This window comes from Panthera uncia, assembly GCF_023721935.1.
Source record: "Panthera uncia isolate 11264 chromosome B3 unlocalized genomic scaffold, Puncia_PCG_1.0 HiC_scaffold_1, whole genome shotgun sequence".
Lineage (NCBI taxonomy): Eukaryota > Metazoa > Chordata > Mammalia > Carnivora > Felidae > Panthera > Panthera uncia.
In genome coordinates this window covers 123,068,147-123,093,604 of record NW_026057582.1, presented here as the reverse complement: position 1 = coordinate 123,093,604, position 25,458 = coordinate 123,068,147, and the positions used below count along the sequence as shown (strand labels likewise).

The 25,458-nt window shown below is 41.8% G+C and overlaps 1 long non-coding RNA gene across 1 annotated transcript in view; it reads left to right on the top strand.

Annotated features, from left to right (window-relative positions):
* LOC125910227 (uncharacterized) overlaps positions 1 to 21,357 on the top strand; it is a 54,627-nt gene extending 33,270 nt beyond the window's left edge. The window contains exon 3 of the long non-coding RNA XR_007453896.1: positions 20,773 to 21,357. This is a non-coding gene — a long non-coding RNA (uncharacterized LOC125910227). The remainder of the gene's footprint in view (positions 1 to 20,772) is intronic.
* Positions 21,358 to 25,458: the final 4,101 nt, after the last annotated feature.

Genomic DNA, 25,458 nt, shown 5'->3' with positions numbered 1-25,458 from the left:
AGTGGTCTCATTTTCATGTGCATAGGGAGGCTGGTGTGAAATATTCATAGCTTTCCAACTTACGCTGTCCTTAAAAGTATCATTTGAACAAACAGGTCTTGTAAAAATTCCCAAGACTGTGGAAATCATTGCCATGTCCTGTGAAGATAACCTTCAAAGAGGGCTGGGAGTCTGGCTTAGTGTTCTCATTTGACCACTGCTGTCTGGCAGGAATGTTGCAAATGGCACCTTCAAATTTCCACACTCCCTAGATTCTCTCTCTTATCAGGATGGCAAACACATGATGAAAATTTTGAATAGGCAGAGTATAACTACACAAAGACAAATAAAAATAAAATAGCTGATGACAAGGAGGTATTTTTTTTCTCCTAAAAGATCAGGGAAAGTTATGTCTTAATTCCATGATTTTATATATATATATACACATATATATATACACACACACACATATATACACACATATATATATATACACACACACACATATATAGTTATACATATATATGGTATATATATAGTATATAGTTATATATATATATATATATATATATATATAGTTTTTTTAACAAAGTAGAAACTTTCTTTTTAAAATCTTTTAATGTTTCTTATTTTGAGAGAGAGAGAGAGAGAGAGACAGAGAAAGACAGAGCACAAGTGGGGGTGGGGCAGAGAGAGAGGGAGACACAGAATTGGAAGCAGTCTCCAGGCTCTGAGCTGTTTGCACAGAGCCCGACACAGGGTTCAAACTCACGGACCATGGGCTCATGACCTGAGGTGAAGTCCGATGCTTAATCCACTGAGCCACCGGGGTGCCCCTGGTTTATATTGTTAAAAAACAAAGTCCACTGAGTGCATATGAAGATCTAATTGGTGTTATTACATGATTCTTGAATCAGGCAGCACCGCTTCTGGCAAGTAGAGGGAGCCCTGAGGAGTTGTGCAAAACTTGGGAAGTTTTCCAAAGGAAGGAGGGTGAGGCAAAGAGTCAATAGGAAAAGAAGAGAAAGGACTGTTCCAGGTGTGGTCACTTTCTCCTTCTTAGGGGGAACAGCAGGGGGTCCTCTCCTGCAGATGACCTCATCTTCCTTTGGGGGATGGAGAGGGCCCCATGACAGATGACCTCCTTGGTACTAACCAGAAAATTCCTGACTGACTGGGTAAAACTACATTTCTTCAACTGCAGTTAGGTTAGATAGTAAGCCCTGGTTTACTGACTTGGGGCTTTAACCTAAGTAATGCCATTGGGGCTTGTGGTTTTCTTTTTTAACAACATAAGCTGCAATAAAAGTCCTATCTTGTGGAATTAGATAACTTTGTCCTTAATTGTTTTGTATTCACATACACATGTGCACACACATATGGAAACAAAAAAACAAAAACTAGGGGCACCTGGGTGGCTCAGTCGAGCGTCCGACTTTGGCTCAGGTCATGATCTCAGGGTTCATGAGTTCAAGCCCCGCGTCAGGCTCTGTGCTGACAGCTCAGAGCCTGGAGTTTCGGATTCTGTGTCTCCCTCTCTCTCTGCTCCTCCCCCTCTCACACTCTGTCTCTCTCAAAAATAAATAAAACATTAAAAAACAAACTACCTAGATTCTCCTCAGCTTTGGGGTTTTAAAAGAATACTTTCTATACTGTCCCTTTGATGCTTGTTCCAAAGCACAATTAAAGAATGTTACAGCTCTTTGCTTTCATCAGCATCATGAGTGCACTTCCTGTACCATCTGTCTGTGTTGTAATGTACTTTCATTATATGAAAAGTGGAATTTGGAAACATTGACCCATGGTAACTGCCAAGCTTCTTTGATGGTGTAAAATGTCATAACGAAAGGTGTAGGGACTAAAAAAACTCTGTCAGTGTAAAGATGGAGATTTAAATTCTAATGAGTTTGGAGAGATAAACCTAATGGAACCTTCATGGTGCTAGATTAACCTGGTCAAGCCCCAGCTATGGGGCTCACCAGCAGGCCCAGGCGCCCTGGGGGTGATCTCTGGGGGTGGTTTAGGGCAGGAGGAATATTGCCCTGGAGTGTGAGATGTAGATGCTGGGTGGTTGGGGGTGTGCTCCACTGTGACTGGTTGCATATGAAAGGCAGATTAGATTCACAGACAAGTTGTTTACTATTTTGGTATTAACTAGCCCTGGGAACAGCAGTCCCTCCAGGATCTACAAGGCCCCAGGATGTCAGAGCATCAGATAGTGCAAAACATAAACATAATTAATACAGAACCTCTTTGAAGCTTCTAAAATCTGACTTAATTAACTCAATCGACACTTCGCGTCCATCTTTTTTGTATACTAACTCTCACACATGCATTTATGTCAGTCGGTCCTGCCAGACCCCAGCACTGGGGTGGAGAAGGCAGTGCTTATCCTAGTATGATAGGGAAAAAGGATGGGATCAAATAGGTGGAGAGGGAAAGGCCTAGGACCTGAGGTCCCTAGGTGGGGGAAACACATATTTTGGAACAATGCTGAGAGTGTCTGACCACAGCAAAACCCCCTCAGGTGTAAGGTTCCTCTTAAGATTGTAACAGACACCACCTACTCCCCCTCAGGTTCCCCTCAGGAATTTGACCAAAGACCTGACTAAAAATAAGTACACCATAAAACAGATGACCCACAAGGAACAGTATGGCCATAGACCACCCCTCATACAACGGAAAGGAGGCAATCAGGAACGGACAACCCAGCACCTAGAGTTATCAAGCCAATAAGGGTAGGAGTTGAGAAGGGACAAGGGGGAAAAGTCTAATAAACTTTTACCTGCTGCTTGTTTTGTGTCCAACTCCTCATTCTTCAAAGCAGCAAGACAATGAACCCCAGGTATTGAGGTTTAAAAATCCTGCAACACTGGGGCAGTTTACACTCTGATGGGGTGTCAGTGGGCAGTGTGCACAGTGCCCTGAGAGACACTCGCACATGGGGTGCAGGGGAACTCGAGCCTTAGGGTACTGGGTCCCACTGGGGCAAGCAGAGGCGGCTTCCAGAGTGGGGGATGCTTTTGCCAAGTCTTAGAAAATACAATCCTGTCTTTGTGTTCTTCGCCTTGGGTGACGGCAACAGTGTGAGGTGGGAAACAGAATGTGTGGGAGGAACCAGAATCAAAATGCAACTTTCTAACTGGTTCCCATCATCACTTGAAGGTGTCCCCCTGACATATTACAAGTGTCCAGCTCCATGACTTTGCATAAACCCATGGAAGCAGCACCAGGTGCAGAGATAGCATGGCCAACATCCCCAGGAGGCCCCATCTTTCCTTCTCCTAGGGGCTCACCCTCCACAAGAGCAGCCCTATCTTAACCTCTGTCAGCTTTCCTAACTTTCAACGTTTTATAAATAGTATCCTACGTCAGAATATTGTTTCCTGCTTTTTTCATTCTTGTGTCCGTTGAAGTCCATCATCTCATTGCAAGTAGCTCTGGTCTCTCACTGTATGGACATACCACAGTTCATTTTCCCATCCTTCTCTTGATAGACATCAGGGTATTTCCAGAGACGCTGTGGAGGAGGTTGCTGCTGTGAATATTCCAACACGCATCTTATGATGAACATCCCATCCCCATGCCTTTCTGCTGGTCATGCCTACAAGTGCGGTCTCTGGGTCCTGGGGTACACATGTGTTTGGCTTTGGCAGATGGTGACAAACAAGTTTTCCAGAGTGGTTTGCACTGTCTTCACTTCCACCAGGAGTGTACATGCATCCATTTGCTGAGGAATCTCACATCTGTTGTGTGCTGGTGCCTCCCCCAAACCTGGGCTGTAACTTGGGGCGGAAGCACTGAGGGCAGAATCGCTTCTCCCAGCTGCCGGGCAGAGAGGCAAGGAGAGCACTTGGGAGCCTCGTTATGTGCCAACATTTCTTAGCCATTTCAGAGTAGACTATCCATGTTTAAGGAATAGGCTAATTCTCCCTTAGCTGAGCATCAATGTTTTATCCTTATGTACTTCAGTTGGAAACAGGTTTTTACTTTTCGTAACCACTATCTACTATGGCATGTGGGTTTCACCCATGTGCCAGTTTTCATCATCCGGCACTAAGTGCTGAGAGCAGTGTGTTAAGTAGGAATCTGAGGCTGTGTCTGGGCTCCATGGGGAGCAAGCATGAAAGCTGTTTTTACCACGAGCCAAAGGGGGAAAGGATAGGATGTGTGTCTTGTGTTCACCATCCCTTCTGAGGAGGACGCACCAAGTAAGTCCCAGCTCTCAAGAATTCTAATGACAGTGTTTTAGGAAGAAAAAAACAGGTAGGGTTAAAAAATCATCATAAAGCAAATTAAAGTGAGTGCTATCATTAAGAAATGAGCTGCCATCCGGTGCCTAGGTGGCTCAGTCGGTTGGGTGTCCGACTTTGACTCAGGTCATGATCTCACAGTTCATGAGTTCAAGCTCCGCATTGGGCTCTGTGCTGACAGGTCAGAGCCTAGAGCCTGCTTCAGATTCTGTGTCTCCCTCTCTCTCTGCCTGTCCCCTGCTCTCAGTCTGTCTCTCTCTCTCTCTCAAAAATAAATAAACATTAAAAAAAATGAGCTGCCAAATCTGGGAGAAGAGAAGACAAAGGTTTTAGACATACCGTGGAGATCAGGAAAGTTTACACAAAGGAGGGCAGCTGAGCTGGGCCTTGAGGGATGTGTTTCCTGGAGGGAGTTGGTTCAAGGGGGCAGTCCAGGGAAGAAATACTAGTAATAAGGGGCAGAATGAGAATGAAAATGTCTCAGCTATGGGGTGCCTGGGTGGCTCAGTTAAGTGTCTGACTTTGGCTCAGGTCACGATCTCACAGTCAGTGAGTTCAAGCCCCATGTCGGGCTCTGTGCTGACAGCTCAGAGCCTAGAGCCTGCTTTGGATTCTGTCTCCCTCTCTCTCTGTCCCTCCCCTGCTCAGGCTCTGTTTTGTCTGTCAAAAATTAATAAACGTTAAAAGGTTTTTTTTAATAATAAAAAAAAAAAGAAAATGTCTCAGCTTGTCCTAGGAACGTAAGCAGTTTGGTGTGTCTGAAACACAGGAAAAGTGGAGAAAGGATGATGTGTTCTTAGAGCACAAGTTCTGGATTCAGTCCTCCTCCATTGCTGACCAGTTCTGTGACCTCAGTCAAGCTACTCTCTGAGCCCCATTTTCCTCATTTGTAGAGATAGTAGAGATACAAAGTTCTTAACACAGTTCCTGGCTCACACAGATTTCAGTAACTGTCACATCATAGACACCAATTATTCATCACAACACAGTGATTTTGTGTCCACGTATAGTTAAATGTAAATATGCATGTGTATATATCAACATATATGACAGCTGGAAAATTTCACTTCAAAATATTTATGTTTATTTTAGTGCTGAACAAAAGTCATTTTTTCCAATCCTTTTTGTCTTATTTTTACCTATTATTATTATTTTGGAGACAGAGCACAAGCAGAGGAGGGGGGCAGAGGGAGAGAAAGAGAGAATCTTAAGTAGGCTCCATGCTCAACACAGAGCCCAGTGTGGGGCATGATCCCACAACCCTAGGATCCCCCAACCCTGAGCCAAAATCAAGAAGAGTCAGACACTCAACCGACTAAGCCACCCACGTGCCCCTGTATTCTCCCTTTTGTTTTTTTTTTCTTTTTATTTCTTTTACATTTTTTTAATGTCTATTTATCTTTGAGAGAGACAGAGTGCAAGTGAGGGAGGGGCAGAGAGAGAGGGAGACACAACCCGAAGCAGGCTCTAGGCTCAGAGCTGTCAGCATAGAGCCCGACACAGGGCTCGAATCCATGAACTGTGAGATCATAACCTGAGCTGATGTCGGATGCTTAACCAACTGAGCCACCCAGGTGCCCCTCCCTTTTCTTTTTAATAACTTTTTTTTAATGTTTATTTTTTAAAAAAAAATTTTTTTAACGTTTATTTATTTTCGAGACAGAGAGAGACAGAGCATGAACAGGGGAGGGGCAGAGAGAGAGGGAGACACAGAATCTGAAACAGGCTCCAGGCTCTGAGCTGTCAGCACAGAGCCCGACGCGGGGCTCGAACTCACGGACCGTGAGATCATGACCTGAGCCGAAGTCGGACGCTTAACCGACCGAGCCACCCAGGTGCCCCAATGTTTATTTTTTAGAGAGAGAGAGCATGAACCGGGAGGGACAGAGAGAGGGAGACAGAATCTGAAGCAGGCTCCAGGCTCTGAGCTGTCAGCACAGAGCCCAACACAAGGCTCGAACTCACGAACTGCGAGATCATGACCTAAGGTGAAGTTGGACACTTAACTGACTGAGCACCCAGGTGCCCCTATATTTACCCTTTTAAACCCTGTAGGAACATAGGAAATTTCACTTTATATTTCTTAAGAATGTAGAAATTTCTAACTTTGTCATATTTTTAGATTATTTGAAAAATGTATTTGAAAAGGTTTTCTAAGGGTAAATCCATCTTTATAATGTATCACGGTAACTGAATTGGTTTAAGAATTAACTTTGCAGGGTGCCTCATGGCTCAGTCAGTTAAGCATCTGACTTCGGCTCGGGTCATGATCTCATGGTTCATGGGTTCAAGCCCTGCATCAGGCTCTCTGCTGACAGCTCAGAGCCTGGAGCCTGCTTCGGATTCTGTGTCTCCCTCTCTCTCTGCTCTTCCCTTGCTCATGCTCTGTCTCTCTCTCAAAAATAAATAAACTTTAAAAAAATCAACTTCGCTAATGAAAAAGGCATTCCCATTTCAAAGTCTTAAGGTGAGGTAGAATCAGTGTATCCTGTATGTATATACCTATTTACTTGACATTCTTTGCATTTTTCTTTCAAAATATTCAAGATTCAGGCTGTGAGTTTTTTAAAATCCCAAACATTTCCCAAGAAATAAAAAGTGGTAGGAAATCTATAACTAATTATTAATAGTTTTTGTCATTACTTACTGCTCTCTTGGCAAAAATGTTCTAAAATAAATTGTTTGATTACATGGTTACATTTTAAAAGGATCGTTTTCTCTTTAAGAAAAAAATATCAGCCAAGGCCCACCTATGTGAAACCCAAATCACAAGAAAGCAGAAGCCATCTACATCTGGAATGTGGTCAGGGGGCTGTAGAGGGGGACACAGTTCCATATGCTGTGGCATCTCTTCTAGGCCATTAGATGTTGACTTGGCTTATGGTCTCAGAAAGTTAGTTAGTTAGTTAGTTATTATGGTCTCAGAGAGTTATTTATTTATTTATTTATTTATTATTTTTTTGTCTGAGACCTTATAAGCTGATGGGAATTGAAGATACTGGCTTTTTAAACTCCCACACAAGCCATGGTCTGCAGGTTGGACTTGGGTTCCTTCCTGGCTTCTCTGCGTGGGTCAGTTGCATAGTAACTTTCTCATGAAGCTGTTGTCCTTGCTCCTGCTTGGCCAGCAGGCTGGTTCTGCAGAAGCTATTACTCCTCTCTTCCCCAGGGTAGGTGACCAGCGGAGGCAGAGTCATGGATATACCAGAACTACTGCTGAGATGTGGTACACCTTAAATTTACACAAGGTTAGATGTTGGAGGTATTTCAATTTTAAGAAATACAGCTGAGACTTAGGTATTTCTGTATTTTCTTTTAATGTTTATATTGGGAGGTGGGGGCAGAAAGAGAGGGAGACAGAGAATCCGAAGCAGGCTGTGCTATGACAGTGCTGAGCCTGATGCGGGGCTTGAACCCATGAATGGTGAGATCATGACCTGAGCTGAAGTAGGATGCTTAACTGACTGAGCCACCCCGGTGCCCCTATTTCTGTATTTTCAAAGTCAGAATAACAGGTTACAAGCCATGATTGTAAGGACAGGCTACCCTAACCCATCTCAATCCCATCCCTGCCTAGGAACAACTTACTAAGCCCCTCAAGGAGAACCAGGTCAGGAGGGGTAGCATGTGGGGCTGTGTCACTGGCTTGGCAGGGAAGCTGGAGTGATCGTGATGGGCTGGCTGGATCCCCAAGCCTGGCAGGAACCCTCTGCCTCTCACGGGAACAGACGCTCCAGTCCCTACTGCCTCCGGAGCAAGGAAGAGCCTAAAAGGCCAGGAAAGGGTGCCAGCTGCAGGGGCTCCTGTGGCAAATAGATTCAGATGCTTGGGAAGGAAGGGGGTAGTCCTGCTGTCACCAGCCCAGAGAGTCCCACTAATGCTGAACTCCCAGCAATGTCACATGCGGGAGGGAGACCGTGATGGAGAAGGTAGAGTTCGTTGGTCTTAAATTTTCTGTGTTCATGGCACTCTTGTGAATATTAAACATTATGGCAGAACATTGAAGCTAAGTCAGTAATTATCACAATGTGATGGTTATTGTTTCTTTTTTTCAAACACCTTTATTGTGATATAATTCATATATCACACTAGTTACTCATTTAAAGTGTACAATTCAGTAGTTTCTAGTGTATCCACCAATATGTGTAACCATTACCACAATTTTAGAACATTTTCATTACCTCGAAAAGAAACCCCGTATCCTAAGCATCATCCCCCTATGTCCTTATTCCCACCTCCACCCCCAGCCCCAAACAACCACTAATCTACTTTCTGTCTATTGATTTTACTGTGCTGGACATTTCATATGAATGGAATCCTATACTGTGTGGCCTTTTGTGTCTGACTTCTTTCACTCAGCATAATGTTCTCAGGATTTGTCAGGTTGTAGCATCATTACTGGAGTTTCTGGGGTCTTGTCAGTGTCATTCAGTGTCCTGAGTGTCCACCAGTATGAGAGTTACCTAGTCCTACATCAATAGGGCCTGTGTTTTAGGAGCCCTCCACTGTCAACAGCAGGGTGGCCACAGGACAACAGAGGGGTCACTCAGAATAAGCAGGACTGGGATTGGCTGAGCCGAGTTATTGAGTTTGGCAGATTTGACAGATTAATGAGAATGTCTGCAAAACTGATGTAATGCTAAAAGTATTCAAAAGTAGTGGTGAATTTTTGCAAACCTATTCTCCAATTAAAGTAATAAAATGAAAACACTAACAACTAACAATATTTGCACTTTGCACTTTTACCCCAAGAGCGTGAAGCTCAGAGAACTTCTGTGACTTGTCCTGGGTCATTCTTTAGCAGACAGGACCCTGAATGGATCTGACTCTGTCCCTCATGCTTTGCTTTCCTCTGTGGCTCAGCAGGCTTGTCACCCTCAAGGACGGTCTGCCCAGTGAGCATCCCCAGGGTCCGTGGGCTGCCCCCAAGGTTCAGCCTTCCCCACTGCGTTCCTTTTAGGACTGTCTGAAGGTCACATATCTGTCTCATTTGTGCTTCTTAAAAGAATCCAGGGGCATCCTTCTCTGTTGTCTAAGCCCTTTGTACTCCCAGACAGGCTGATGGACCATAAATAAGGGGGGGGGGCAGGCTGGCTGTTAAATGCTCCAAAGAGATTCATGAAAAATTACTGCAGCTTCATTTGCAAAGCTCTGCTGTGTTGTTCCCAGTGACCCGAACACTGTGGGGGCACTCCTGAAATAAATCTGTCAGCCTTCCGCACACCCAAGATGTTGAGGTCAGAGAACTGATCAGGAGGTTTCCAGAATTTTTCTTACAATTAATCACAAATTCAGTGAAACAACTGATGGAAAAGATTTATTTTGATGTCTATTCCCCGGGGTCACTGAAGGGTTATTTGACGTGATAATCTCTGCTTCCCAGCCAAGCCAGGCCTCTCCCTTCCTTTTTCCCCCCAGGAAGCAGTCTTGCCATTTACATGAGCTCCTTCAGTCTTCGTACCAAGGTAGAGGCATGATCATGTGAAATAATTCTTTGCATGTTTTTGAGATGTGAGAAAGCAGACTATATCAGAACTCTGGACACTTTGTCCAGTTGATCAAAGTGGAAGGACACATCAGAGCCAAAGGCCATGTTCCCAGATCCCAAGGTTGTGAATCCCCAGTGGTGCCTGTTAGCCAGTGGTCATGGCATGATGTGAACTTGCCAGACTGTAATTTGACTCTTGTGTATTAATATAGTTACATGGGTAGAAGAAAAGGAAAACAAGCATTTGATACATTTCTTATAGTTTCTTTTTGTGAGTTGATTAGACTCTAAACCAGATGCGACTTTCTGGAGGACCATTTGGCCCACTTTCTTTTGGGCAACATGTCTCCCTGTTATGTGCATTTCTGGTGCCCAGCACCTACTCAGCCATGAGGCAGGCCTGTGAACCAAGCTGCTCCAACTGGAGTTCTTCTCCAGAACTTGGGATCTTTAGGAAAGTTACCAATAGGTGAGGGAAATGAGGGACCTTATCCCAGCTGTGCATCCAAAGAAGATGGCACATGTTTTAGGCCACTTAGATGTCCTTAGCTGCCGCCTTGTAAGATTCCTTCTATGGTTCATAGTCTGTTCATGTTTTTGCAAACCTGGCTGTTCCAGTCTGTTTTGTTTTTCACATTGCCAATTTTATCAATTGATGTTTGCATAGAAAATCATCTATTTTTTCTAGATTTTCAAATTTGTTGGCACAAAGTTATTCCTAGCATTTTCTTCTCCTTTTAATCCCCTCTGCATTTGTATTTATGTTCCCTTTCTCATTCCTAAATCTATTAGGGATATTAAGTCTTTGCTCATCTCCTGAAAACATATCTAGGAGCTCTAGCAGCCTTGGTGGACATTGTGTGTATTGTGATTGCTTTGTACTCCAGGCCTGGCTGGCCAGAGCCTTTGTTCTTATCTTTTATTTTGAGACTTTTCTAGCTTTCTGAGATTCTTGGTTTGCCGTTAAAAGGACTCTGCACCCCATGTTTGTGCAACCATCCTTTTACATTTTCCTGAGTTTTTATTGTTTTAATTTAGATTCTTAGTTAAATATATTTTATTTTTATGTTTTGAGACAATTATAGATGAATAGCTTACTATGCCAGCACTATTATTAAGCAAACTGTCTTTTTCCTACTGAATTGAAATGCCATGTTTTTCATTTACTAATTTCCTATAGATTATCAGTCTGATTTCTGAAATTTTTCTATCCCATTGTACTCTTTATTTATTTTTAAGCCATGACTTTAGTGTTTTGATTACAACATTAATATCTGTTAAGACATCCACTGCTCTCCCATTATCTCTTTTGGTTTTCAAAAATTTTTTGGATAATTCTTACATGTTTGTTATTTTATAAATCTTTAAAATGATTTTGTCTGGGGTGCCTGGGTGGCTCAGTTGGTTAAGCGTCTGACTCTTGACTTTGCTTCAGGTCATGATCTCATGGCTATGAGATGGAGCCCCACGCTGAGCTCCATGCTGAGTGTGGAGCCTGATTGGGATTTTCTCTCCCTCTCTCTCTGCCTCTTCCCCACTCATGCTTGCTCTCTCTCTCTCTCTCTTTCTCTCAAAATAAATGAATAAACATCAAAAAATTATTTTGTCCAGTTCTATCCACTCCATTGGGATTCTGATTGGAATGCCAGCACAAGTGTGCATTCCTCGGGAAGGATCGGCAGTTTGTAGGATATTACCTCTTTCCATTTAGGAATAGGCTGTGCACCTCCATTGATTCAGGCAGTAGGTGTCAGTCAGGACACATAGTGAAGAAGCCAACTCAAGCTAGTTTTCACCTGGAAGGGACCCAAAGAGTTCACAGAGTCTCCAGGACAGCCAGAAACCAAGTTTGGAGGCTATAAGGCCAGGAAAGGAAAGATGCTTCAAATTATACTCAGGAACTGCTTTGAGGAAGACCCCATCGTCACGGGGCCAGTAGTGTGACCCTGCAGACCCTAGGCTTTGGATACTGTCTCCAGAACCTCATTTCCTGCCTCCTCTGGAAACTGGCTGTGTCTGCTGTCCCCTATTTCAGAATGGAGTCCATGCAGTACATACCTGTGTCCCAAGCTCCCACCTAAGTCCTGTGCAGGAGTGTCTCATAGTGGAGCCCTCCTTTAAGGGCTCCCTCCCAATTAGGCAGGCCTGGAAAGCATTTCTGGAGAAGGTAGACCGACTCATAAGGTGAGTATTCCCCAAACTGAGGAGGAAGGCTTAATGGCATTGGGCGGCCAGGTAGAATGACCCATATCTGTTATACCTGAGTTATTGCTACATAATAAGATTTTATATATAACTTCCCATTGGTCATTTTATTTTCATATTTAATATATTTTATGTTAATGTATTTTTAGGTATTTTGTATTTTTTACTATTAACTGAGTACAATACGTTTGTCATTTTTATTTTTTAATTTTTTTTAAGTTTTATTTATTTTTTTTAGTAATCTCTTCACCCAGCATGGGGCTCAAACTCATGATTCCAAGATCAAGAGTCGCATGCTCCTCTGACTGAGCCAGCCAGGCCCCCTGCCATTTTTATTTTTATTTGGTTGTTACTAGTATCGTATTTTTAATAATAAGTATAACAAATAATCTTAATTCCAGTTTTTTTAGTATATTCTCTTAGGTTATTTTAGATAATCAATCAAATAATTTGGAAAGAAAGACAATTCTGTCTTTTCCAATATTTACACAACTTACAATATTTTCTTATTGCATTAGCTAAAACATAGGAATTATCTTTCCATTAAAGGTCACAAGCAACTCAGCTTGAAATACCATTTTGGACTTCCCAGTATCTTTTATGGTTATTGGACTTTGGGTTTACTGCATCTTTTGGATTCAGTACAGTAGTTTATATTTTGCTATGAAATTATTGAGGTTCTCCAGATTTTTGGATTTATGGCCTTAGACCTGCCTCCATTCTCTAAATCTCCAACATTCTATATTTAAAGCTCCTTTCTCATTTCTAATCATGTTTGCTTTGGCTTTTGTTTTGTTTTCTTTTGTTTAGTCCTACCTGGGGTTTGTCTATTCAAGAATTATCTTTAGACTTTATTATCCTAATATCTTTATTCCTATCCTCTATTCCATTACTCTCGCTTTTTATGTTAAATTCTTTTTTGCTATTTTCTGTAAACTTGGTTTTGTTCTTTTCCTGATTTAAGTTTTACATTTTATTTTCAAGCAGGCCATTCATTTTTTAACCTTTTTCCTTGAGAATATAAAACATATTTAAGAAAGTCTGCAAAACAAAAATATAAAGCTCAGCAGTTTATCATAAGGCAAATATGCATGTGAACTCCACTAAAATCTACAAATAGAGCATCTCCAGAAACCCAAGACCCTCCTTATGCACTCCCAATTCACTGCCTCTCTGTTCCCAGTGAGGATAGTCACTAGGATATTACAATTAGGATATTACATTAGATTGGGTAGAAATCTTTAATATAAATGGATAATGCCAAACTGTATTCCAAAGTTGTCCCAGGTCACAACCCCATCAGCAATGTATAAGAGTTCCTGTTGCTTCACATCCTTATCATCAGTTGGTATTGTCTATTGTAATTATTTTTCAATTTTAGCCATTCTGGTAAGAGTGTAACCAACATCATATTGTAATTTTGATTTCTATTTTTCAGATTACTATTGTGGTGGGGCTCCTTATCACGTTTCACACTGGGTTGTCTTTTCCTTAATGTTTAAGTGAGGGGTTTTTTGTTTGTTTTGGATATAAGTTTTCTATACTAGCATGTAATGCAAAATCTTCTATTTTACTCTCATTTGGGTATTATTTTATGAAAAGTTTGTCATCTCAAATACATTAGTCATTTGTTTATGATTAATACATTTTGAGTCATGCTTAAGAAGTGTTTTCCTACTCCAAGGACATGAAGGTATTCTTATCATCCTCTCACAGTTTTATTGCTTTGACTTTCATATGTTCATCTATAGTCCATGATAAAAATGCCTCCATGAGCAATTATGAACATTCCTGAAATAAATGAATTAATAAAAAGTCTCAGTAAAAAAATAGAAGATCTAAAGAGCCAAATGAAAATTTTAGAACTCAAAAATGAATGAAATAAAAAGCTCCATAGCTGGGCTCAATGTCAGAATGAAGGGGAATGAGAAAAGAATCAGTGAACAGAAAAATGGAACAGTAGGTAGAAATTACCCAAATTGAACACCAGAGAGAAAATCGACAAGAAACAAAAATGAAGAGAGCCTCAGTGGTTTATGGTCTAACATTCATGTCACTGGAGTTACTGAAAGAAAGGATTAAAAAAGCAAGGCTGGGGCACCTGGGTGGCTCAGTCAGTTAAGCGTGGGCTCTTGATTTCAGGTCAGGTCATGATCTTACAGTCATGAGTTTGAGTCCTGTATTAGACTTCACGCTGCCAGCTTGAGTCTCTCTCTCCCTCTTTCTCTGCCCCTCCCCCACCCATGCTTGCGCTCTCTCTCTCTCTCTCTCTCTCCCCCCCCCTCTAAAAAATAAATTAATAAACTTTTTTTAAAAAGTAAGGCTGAAAAATACTTGAAGAAATAATGGCTGACAATGCCCCAAATTTGGCAAAAGACATTAACCTAAAAATTCAAGAAGCTGAGCAAATCCAAACAGGATTATCCCAAAGAAATATGCACCAAGACACACCATAGTCAAACTTAAGAAAACTAAAGACAAAGAAAAATCTTGAAGTAAGCCATTAAAATAATGATAATTTACCCATAGGGGAAAAAAAAACAATTAGGAAGAAAAGATTCTCTGTTTTCTAAAACCATTATAATAGTAAGTGTCCTGTTTATAGTTTATAATTCCTTATTTCCTCCTTAGAATTCTTTATTTATATAAATGCTTTATTTCCTGTTTCTATTCTTGCCGTAGGGTATTTACATGGTTGCCATAATTTACTGTTTCATCTTACTCATAGTGTAAGTTTCCTTTGCTATTATGGGGAATATTTCTAAACATGTGGAAGTTAAACAGCACACTTCTAAATAATCCATGAATCAAAAAGAAGCCTCAAAGGGAATCCAAATATATTTAGAAAGGAATGAAAATAAAGCATGACATATCAAAATATGTGGGATGCAGCTAAAGTAATACTAGGGAAATTTGTAGCACTAGTTGCTTTCATAAGAAACAAGGAAAGGTCTCAAATCAATAACCTAATTTCCTACCTCAAGATACTAGAGAAGAAAGAAAATCAACCCAGAGCAAGAAGGAAACAAAGAAGATAAGAGCACAAATCAGTGAAATCACAAACAAGAAAATAGTTGAGAAAACCAATGAAACAAGGAGCTGATACTTTGACAAGATCAACACAAGTGACAAACCTCCCCTAAGAAAAAAAAAAGATAAAGGGCACAAATTACCATGTCTGGAATGAATTGGGAATGTAACTTCAGACTCTGCAGACATCAAAAGATAATAAGAGAATAATATGAACATTTTTACACAAATAAATTTAACAACATGGATTAAATGGATCAACTTCTTAAAGAACACAAAACTACCATAACTCACACAATATGAAACAGTTTCAATTACACTATAACTATTAAGGAAATTAAACTTTTAATTTAAAAACTCCCCAAAACAAAATCTCGAGGCCCAGATAGTTTCACTGGATAAGTCTACCAAATACTTAAAGGAATTAACACCATTTTCACATACTGTTTCCCAGAAAATAGAATAGGAATGAACACTTCCAAGTTGATTTTATGAATCCGGTATTACGATCTACCACAACCAGAGAGAGAATACAGTAAAAGAACACTAGAGACCAATATCCCTAATTAACATAGATGCAAAGATCCTTAACAAAATATTAGCAAGTAGAATTCAGCATATATAAATAAAATTACATATCATCTCCAAGAGGGGTTTATTCCAGGGATGCAAGGCTGGTTCAATATTCAAAAGTCAATCAATGTAATCTATGATATTAATAGATGAAAGAAGAAAATCACATGGTCAGATCAACTGATACAGAAAAAGCACTAACAAAATTGAATATCCTTCCATGATAAACAAATCTTTAGAAAAATAGGCTTAAAGGAGAACTTCCTGAACCTGAAAAAGAGCATCTACAAAAACCCTACAGTGAACACGATACTTAATGGGAAAAGACTGAAAACTTTCCCCCTAAGATCAGAAACAAAGCAAGCATGCCTGTCCTCACCACTATCGTTCAATGTAGTATATATAGTGCTAGAAGTTCTAGTTAATGCAACAAGGTAGGAAAAGCAAATTAAAGCATACGAATCAGAAAGGAAGAAATAAAACTAACCTTATTTGTAGATGACATGAGTGTATACATAGAAAATCCCAAGGAATCTCCAGAAATAATCCCTTAGAACTAATCAGTGAGTTCAGCAAGCTCACAGGATACAAGATAAACATACAGAATTCAGTTGTATTTCTCTATATTAGCAATAAGTGTATGGGCACCGAAATTGAAAACACAGTCCTATTTATAATCACTCAGAAAGTGCACAGGGGTAAATCTAACAAAATATGTACAGGACACGTACACTGAAAAACTACATAATGATGATGAAGTAAATCAAAGAATTCTACGTAAGTGGAGAGACATACTGTCCTCATGAATTGGAAGAATCAGCATAGCAATGTTATAAATTCTCCTCAAATTGATATGCAAACATAATGCAATTCCTATCAAAACCCCAGCAAGTTTTTTTTTTTTGTAGACGTAGACAATTTTATACTAAAATGTATACAGAAAGGAAAAGAAACAATTTTGAAAAAGAACGAAAGGGGAGGAATCAATTTTATTTCAAGACTTATAGCCACAGTAGGCAAGGAAGAGAGATAAGTAGATAAATGGAACACAACAGAGAACCCAGAAATATGCCCAACTGATTTTTGAAAAAGGTCAAAAGCAATGGAGAAAAGATAGCCTTTTCAACAGATGGTGTTGGAACAATTAGATATCTATGGGTAAAAATAACAACTTCATCCTAAGTGCCATAGTAAAAAGTAGACAAGGTCTAACCACTCTCCGAAGTGGCTGTGCCAATTTACACACCCACTAGACCTGTCTGAGGGTCCCCGGTGCTCCACATCCTGGCTTATTCTTGGGAGTTTCAGTCTTTGTAATTTTAGACAGGAAAGTACTGAAGGAACTTACTTCCCCCAAAATGAGATCGTAAGCCAAGACACAAGAGAAGAGGGTATCTAACAAAGGAAAGAGAATTCGAGGTGATAAAAGAAAAATGTCCCAGCATGTACATGAGTAGTGTAGACAGACCACTTATAGATTGACGAGTCCAGATTAAAGCAGGACAGAGAGGCTCCATGGAACTGTCTCTAAGAAGAAAATAAAGCTGACAGAACATCTGATGAGTAGGATTACACTCAGGGTATATTTTCAGTTCTCTTGGGGAGATTGGGGGTGAATTAGAGACAAGCACATAGGACACTAAACAAGCAATAAAACAAAAAGAGTTAAGACTTTAGAATAAAAGACAAAGATCGTATATAGTACATGGTTTATTTGACTATGTGGTTTGCACATATTTTCTCAAGGTCGATAGTTTGTCTTTCATTCTTGTAACGGGTCATTTGTAGCACAAAAGTCAATTTTTGCTCATTATATTTTTGGTGTTATTCCAAGAACTCTTTGCCTAACCTTAGATCCTAAAGATTTTCTCCAGTGTTTTTTTTTCTAAAGACTGTATAAGTGTGTTTTTTTTTACATTTAAATTAAATTAAAATTAAAACACATTAAAATTAAATTAAACCCCAGCCACAGCACAACAGAGTTGGTCACAGTAAATTGCTGGGATGTGCATTTACTCATGTGGGTGATGATTGGTCTTGGGCATTACCTGAGGCACTAGGTACTTACTGTAGCTTAAATAGATTTTCCCTGATTATAGAATCTTAATTCTTCAGTTGGAAAAAATCGTTGTGTGCTCTGTAGCAAGTACTGGGCTGTGGCTTTGAATTCAGAGCAGGCATACTTTAACAAGTATCTAGCGTGAGACACCATTTCAAACTTATTATGCAGACTTGGCGGTGGGTGCCTTGAGAATCTTGTTTCAGGCCTTTCTGTTCCTTTGAAGGAGACTTACCTAGACCTGTCTGCTCCCCGCAAATTATCTCCTCCTTCCTCTTCCAGCGTTAGGTTGTTTCATCCCCACAGAGTGCGATGTGATAAGCAATTTACATGAGTGTAGCTAGTGGACCATGCGATGTGCTGCCTCTTTCCAGGGATCTGTTCGTGCCAAACAGGCTGCACCTCATGTCGTTCAGCCAGGGTGGCAGGCAGCAATGGAGAGATTGGGAGAGAGAGCCGTTCCCAGCCAGCACTGTTGTAAGTTCTGCGTGCATCTGTGAATAAGACAGACCCAGATCCTTCGCTTACACTCTGATGGGCGGAACAGAAGATAAACAGAATGAGTCCATCTCAGGGCATGTGAGAAGGTGGTAAATGCTATGGTCAGGGGAGAGAGCACAGGAGAGTGAGGGGGATCTAGGGTGGGGCGGAGGGAGGGAGGGAATAGGGAAAGGCAAAAGTGGGACATCAGGGGGAAGAGAGTGGATCTCTGGGGAAAGAGTTTCTACAGTTTAAGTGCCTGACATTAAGCTTTTGATTGTCAAGGTATTCATTTCAAAGACCTCCATCTCAAATAAACACATTGCCCAGAGTTACAAGTCACACAACAAATAAGGAGCCAGGCTGCCCCAGCCATGAAGTTTCCCTCCCTGCTGGGCAACCCAGATAACTGACCTCTTGAGTTATCCTGCTTTTCCCTTCCCATGCCCTAATTCCTGCTCTTAGGGTTTAAACTCACCAATAAAGAACAAACCCGTGAAGCCCTAAACACCCCACCCTGGACCACAGTAAAGGCAGAGCCCCAGGCCCCCTCTACCCTTCACCCCCTATCATGACATCACTACATGGCCCTGGGTATGCTGTGTCCCCTCCAGGAACTGCAGCCAATAAGCTTTGTTTTGTCAAAGTTCCCTGACAGTTGTTGCTGAGGAGTGTTTTGCAATCATTTCAAGAACCACAGGGCTGGTCTAGCCACAAGTGTCTGTGGGGAGCTCATCACAGGTAGCATGGGCCCAGGTGAGTGCCTCCAGGCATTCCTGATCAATAGCATCACTATCAACAGGCTGAGACCACCACAAAACAGTTCCCATTGCAAGAGCAATGACTGACTTCTCAGTCCTTCTTCATTTCATGGCATCTCTAGTTGGAAGAGAACCTGAGGGGTCTGTTAGGGAACAAAGTCCCCACAGCCTCAGCCCAGCCCTGGCCACCCAGCAGGAAGGGGCCTTGCCCAAAGCACATATCTGGTGTGCAGGATTGAGGGGCCCAATCCCAGCTGTCCCTGAGTTCTGTGTGTTCTGTGGATCAGCAGGACAGGCTGCCTCATACAAAAGGGGGACTTGTACTGAACGACCTGGCCCTGCACACCTCCTGTGCACCTCCACTGTGGAATGTTGTTATGGGTGACAGTGTTGTTAGGGCTCCCTCAGCTGGACTCCATGCTCAGGGTGGACTTCAACTCCGGAGAATGGAGACATCACTAAAAGCAATAAAAGCAAAAGCAACCTTCCCGGCCCCCGGCCCGTAGGTGGGGTGGCGGAGGCTCCTGGCAGTGGTTGGTGCAGGTATGGCTCTCCTCCTGCTGGCCTCCGCCCTCAGTTCTCCTCCTCCAGTCTGTCAGTCATCATTTTAGATCAAATTAAAAGAGCAGAAATTGAAGCATAAAGTAGGTAAAGGATAAATTAACTTGAGGTTTAAAAGATGAAAATTTGGCCCTGGACAATACCCTTGACCTATGGCTGTCCCTTTTTATTTCACTTCCCTGGAAGTCTGTGTTAGTGAGCAGTTGGGTGTGTAGGTGACAGCAGCTAGGTGTGGAGGACTCAGCCACCAATGGGAACAAGTCAGTGAGGGTGGGTGCCTAGGGCTGTGAGTTGCAGAAGGCAGTGACTTCTCATTTCTGCAGGCTGGCGATGCCCGGTCCACTTGAGGCTGCAGGGAGGTGGGGGGTGGTGGGCAGGCGTGCTCTGAGGGTTTCCTCCTGGGCTCCAAGCTTTCAAAACACTTGAACTGCATTTTTTCCTTCCCTGGTTTTTAATTTTCCAAGACATGTTTATTTACACAGCATTTATTGAAATGCCACACCTTATCACATTGTGAATCCTGTGACTGTAACATGTGGTGGTTGCCCTCGGGGAGCACACAGGACATAAATAACTACAGCTAGATAAAATAAGTCTCCAGCAGATCTGGGGGCGGAGTGCGCTGCCCAGAGAAGAAGCAAGCAGCTCCGGAGAGGGAAAACCAGACAAGTCCTCAAGGATGACATGGGAGTTGGGTCTTGACAGATGAGTAGGAGTTTGATAGGCCATGACATTATAGTGAGGAAATTGCTGACCCAGGGAGCGGAACATGCCAAGACATAGAGCTATGATAACATGTCTCCATACATAACTCAATAGGAGTAGCATTCTGTTCATTTCCTTTTGTTTTTAATGTTTATTTTTAATTTATTTTTGAGAGAGAGAGAGCAGGAGAGAGGCAGAGAGAGAAAGAGTGACAGAATCCCAAGCAGGCTCCACAATGTCAGCACACAGCCTGATGAAGGGCTCGAACTCACAAACCATGAGATCATAACCTGAGCCAAAATCAAGATGAGTTGGACACTCAACTGACTGAGCCACCCAGGAGCCCTTCTGTTCATTTACTTTAATCTCTTTCTGTGACTCCTCTGTAACTGTCTGTTACTATCGCTTAGGTTTCTTCAAGCTTATTTTTTTCTTTTTCATTAATTGCTTTGAAAATCGGAATTTGAAGTTATTCCTCCTGGTGTGTGTGTGTGTGTGTGTGTGTGTTTCCATGGCTTTTGTCAAGATAAATCATTTGACTTTATTACTTAAAGAAAACTGAACCAGGGTGCTCTGAACTGAGGCATTTTCACATGATCTTAATTGTGTAGCTCAAGTGTACCCACCAGGGCAGAATGCCGTTTTAATTGTGAGATCTGTCTGTGTTCCTCTGTCTAGATTAAGTTTGACAGTGTCGGGGTGTGTGTCTGCTGTGAAATGCAGCACCAGTCATCCGGCTGCAGCAACCTTGGGGAGACGCTGAAGCTGAATCCGCTGCAGGAGGACTGCAACGCCGTGAGGCTGACGTTGAAGGTGATGGCCAAGGGCACTGCTTATTCATGCATTCCATCCCATGCATTTACAGACATTTTAGGAGGGCTTTACTCATGTATCTATTCCTTCCACTTCTTAATTCATCTCTGTAGCTGAAATGCAAGAGGGAATATCTTTCCGGAGAACATTTTATAGGATTATAGATTTTCACTTTAAAGGTGTTGCTTTCTGGATCTCGTTTTCCATTTTTACCATTTCACTTTCCTGCCTCTGACATATGTGGAGTAGGATATGAATGGTTGAAACAGGTCTTTACAAATGTGGATGTGATGCATTCTACTGCTTTTCTAACATTTTGCTGGTACACCATCAGGGAACAGATGGGCATTTATTTTGCCTTTTTTAAAGATATTTGGAGAAAGACATTTTACAATTTCCCACAGCAATCTATTCTTGTGTACAGCATCTGATTTTTTTAAATGACATGGAAAATTGTTTATATTATTCCTTTCTTTTTCTTCCTGCAAGTTTTTTTTTTCTCCTGAAAACCAAAATTGGCTGCTTAAAAATGCATATGAACAATGAACCCAGTTCTTCTCTTTTCCCTGGGTAAAAATGTGCTAAAACTTTTCTAAAAGGATGCAGCAAGGTCAAAGGAATGCTTTATGGTGATAAAATTGTATTTACAGTATGTAGGGAGCTCTAGAGTATGTCCATAGGGAACACAGTATGTGGGGAACTGGAGACTCGAAGAGTCACCCTGGAATCGGGGGAGAAAGGAGGAAAGTGTTGCCCTCTGGAATTGAGTACCTGGGTGTCATTCCAAATGCTGGCAACAATGACCTGTTGGTCTGGGCGAGCTCCCTATTAGTCCAGGGCACTGTGAAAACATGTGGCAAATGGGCAGTGACGTAAGAGAAATAGGAAATGTGCCTAAAGTACAGGGTGGGACTGACTTCCTCTCGCAGAGTGGTTCCAGCAGCCCTCCAGAGTAACAGATCCAGGAGGCTCAGAGGAACCCAGACTGCAGCACTCAGGGGCCTGTCCTCTTATGTGCAAGGTGGTTCTTGCCACCTCACGTTGCATACAACCATGGTTTCTCTCACTATGGGCTTGCACAGGGTCAGTGTCTGAGGCCCACCGTGGCCTTTCACAGCTCTCCTGGAATGGGGACATGGGCAGCTAGTGCTCACTCTGAGATCTCATTCTGACAACTCCTAAGTCACCTCCTGACTTTTTCTTTCTGTATTTAAAAACAAAAACAAAAACAGGGGTGCCTGGGTGGCTCAGTCGGTTGAGCATCCGACTCTTGATTTCAGCTCAGATCACGATCTCACAGTTCATGGGATGGAGCCCTGCTTCAGGCTGTGTGCTGACCATGCAGGGCCTCCTTGGGATTCTGTCTCCCTCTCTCTCTCTGCCCTTCCCTGGCTGGCACTCTCTGTCTGTCCCTCAAACTAAATAAACATTTTTTTTAACTTAAAAAAAATTTTTTTAATTAAAAGAAATTTTTAAAGGGTATTTCTTGCTGCCTATAACAAGACAATAGGTAATTATAATTAAATTACAGTGCAGTCACTGCCCCCTGGAAGAGTGCACAAATCCCCTAAGGAATCTCTCAGTCTGGAGGCCACATGGGTGCGTGCATGCAGTTAAATAGCTATGTCATGTCCCACTCAGTTGATGGGCTAGAGGTATTTGGTCTGAAGTCCCAAGACCTTGGAGTCCTTTATGACACCTGTACTCAGTGGGACCCTCCCAGGACCTGTCTTCTTGACTCTCTATCCCCTGAGGAGTGGCTGTGGCCTGAAAGATGGTGCTGGAACCACAGTGCTCCCTCTAAGAAGGCCCAGGCTGGGCTGACAAGCCTGCAGTCCCACCCACCCTTTCCCAGTGTCCCTGGCTCTGGTGCCCTGATGAGGAAACCACTTGGGAGAAGATAACTACAATGAAACAAAGTGAAGGAGACCTAAACAGTTCAAGTCAGTGCAGGGGAGTCTTCTCAAACGGCTCATCCCCATGGGTGTTCAAATTGCCCAAGACAATTGTGAGAGCTGAAGGCCTGAGAAAGACTACACCAAACTTCTGAATAAATTTGTTTTAAAAAACTTCTCCGGATGTAGGAACTGTCAGAGCTGGTGGCATGAGGCTCAGAATAAGGAGGATTTATGATTGAAAAAGAGGGAGAAGTGAGCAGCCTGCCCCCCAGCTGAGGGCCGGTAATGAGAGCAATGACCTTGAGTGTATAGGGTGGGGAGCTGAGTTTCATCTGGAATCTGGTAGATGAAAGACACTTGGAAGGGAGGGTCTGTTTACTGCCGTCCTCTAGCTTTGTTATTTTTCCCAAATCATTTTGGCTATCCTAGTTCCTCTGCATTTCCGTGTAAATTTTGGAATCAGCTTATCAGTTTCTCCAGAAATCCTGCTGGGGTTTTGATTGGAGTGGCATTCACTCTGTATCTCAGTTTGAAGAGAATCAACATATTCGTGATATAGCTCTCCATTTACTTAGGTCTTTAAACATTTTTTTTTAATGTTTATTTTTTATTTTTTGAGAGACAAAGAGAGACAGAGTGTGAACCAGGGAGAGGCAGAGAGAGAGGGACACACAGAATCCAAAGCAGACTCCAGGTTCTGAGCTGTCAGCACAGATCCCAACATGGAGCTCAAACCCTCAAACCATGAGCTCATGACCTGAGCTGAAGTCGGTCGCTTAACCAACTGAGCCACCCAGGCGCCCAGTTCTTTTTATATTCTACTAGTGTTATACAGTGTTTGAGATATCGATGTTAACATATTTTCTTTAGTATTTTTGCTTATGGTATTTCATGTTTGTTAGTGCTATTTTAATGGTGCTTAAAAGTTTTTTAACCATCTCTTGTTCATTGCTAGTATATAGAAATTTGATTTTTGTTACTGATCTTGTATCCTGTGATCTTGTTAAACTCACTTAATAGTTCTGGTAGCTCCTTTATAGATTCTTTTGGATCTTCTCTGTAGGCAGTCATGTGAAATGCAATGAGAGGCAATTTTACATCTTCCTTTCCAGTCTGAATACCTCTTCCTTCCTTCCTTCCTTCCTTCCTTCCTTCCTTCCTTCCTTCCTTCCTTCCCTCCCTCCCTCCTTTCTTCCTTCCTTCCTTCTTTCTTTCTTTCTTTCTTTCTTTCTTTCTTTCTTTCTTTCTTTCACCTCATTGCAGTATTGGATAGACATGGTGAGAGCATACATCCTTGCTTTCCTGATTTTAGGAACTAAATATAGTGTTAGCTCTAAGTTTTTCTATAGATGCCCATTATCAGGTTGTAGAAGTTATCCCTGGTTTTCCTAGTTTCCTGAGAGTTCTTTTTATCATGGATGGACGTTGGATTTATCCGTCTTTTTCTGCATCGACTTAATGTTCATGTACTTTTTCTTTTTTGGTCTGCTAACATGGTGAATAACACTGATTGACTTTTGACAGTGAACCAGCCTTGCATCCCCAACATAAACCACACTGGGCCATTTTCCCCTCAGCTCTGCTGAGTCTGTTGATGCCTCAGAGACATCCTTCATGTCTGTGATTGTGCCTTTCCATTTGATTCTTCCATATAGCCTCTGTCTCTATGCTGAATTACCTACATGACCCTGCACATTGCTCACCTTTTCACTAAAGCATCTGTCCCAAGTGAACACATGCTCATGTTTCTCAACATGGAGATTCCCATGTCCTTAGAATTTGGGTTGGTTGGTTGCCGTGTGACCTCAGCTGTCTGATGGATTCCAATTAAGTTGTGAATTTACAGAGTGTCCAGCGTTTGGTCATTTAAATGGTAGGGGCAATGCTCTTTTTAGCTTTCTGCATCATTATCCATAATTGAATATTGAATATTGCTACAGAGAAAGACCTTAAAGTCAGCCTAATGCTTTCTCCCTTTTGGGCATGTGGTGGTCATTAATTCTGTTTAAAAATACTTCTAGCTCTCTAACTTCCCTCAGTGTGGTAAGATTGTACTTCCTAGTCTCCTTGTGGTTGTTCAGTGCCATGTGAGCAAAACTTCTATGTATCACTTCCAAGCCTGAGTATCCAGTGCTCTCTTTCCCTCTGGCATGGTAATAGGCAAGTTATAGATGGGGGCTGCACCATTAGTCTAGGTACTACAATGGGTAGAGCCCCCATAACTCACCCACATTTACTCACATTGGACATTTTAGCATGAGTGAGAACTAAACTTGTTGTTTTAACCCACTGAGATTTGGGGGATACTTGTTACCACAGCATAACCTAGCCCATCCTAGTTGATGTAAGGCATCATTTTTTGTTTTTTGTTTTTTGTTTTTTCTTGGTTTTCTTTTTCTTTTCTTTTCTTTTTTGGTATAGGTGTCAGTAATACTTTTAAATTATCAAGTCCATTCGCTTCACTGTGATACATCTTGATATTGATCAACCTTTCTCAAATTTCTTGTGGTACTATGTACCCTTTGCACAGTGAGTTTTCATCTTGCTTTATTTCAGCAAAGTTTTCTTAAAGTATAAATCTTAATTTTTCTCTGTTGTCTTTGTTTTAGGATAGCTGAATCTCTTGGACTGCTTTTATCCATCTTTCCTATCA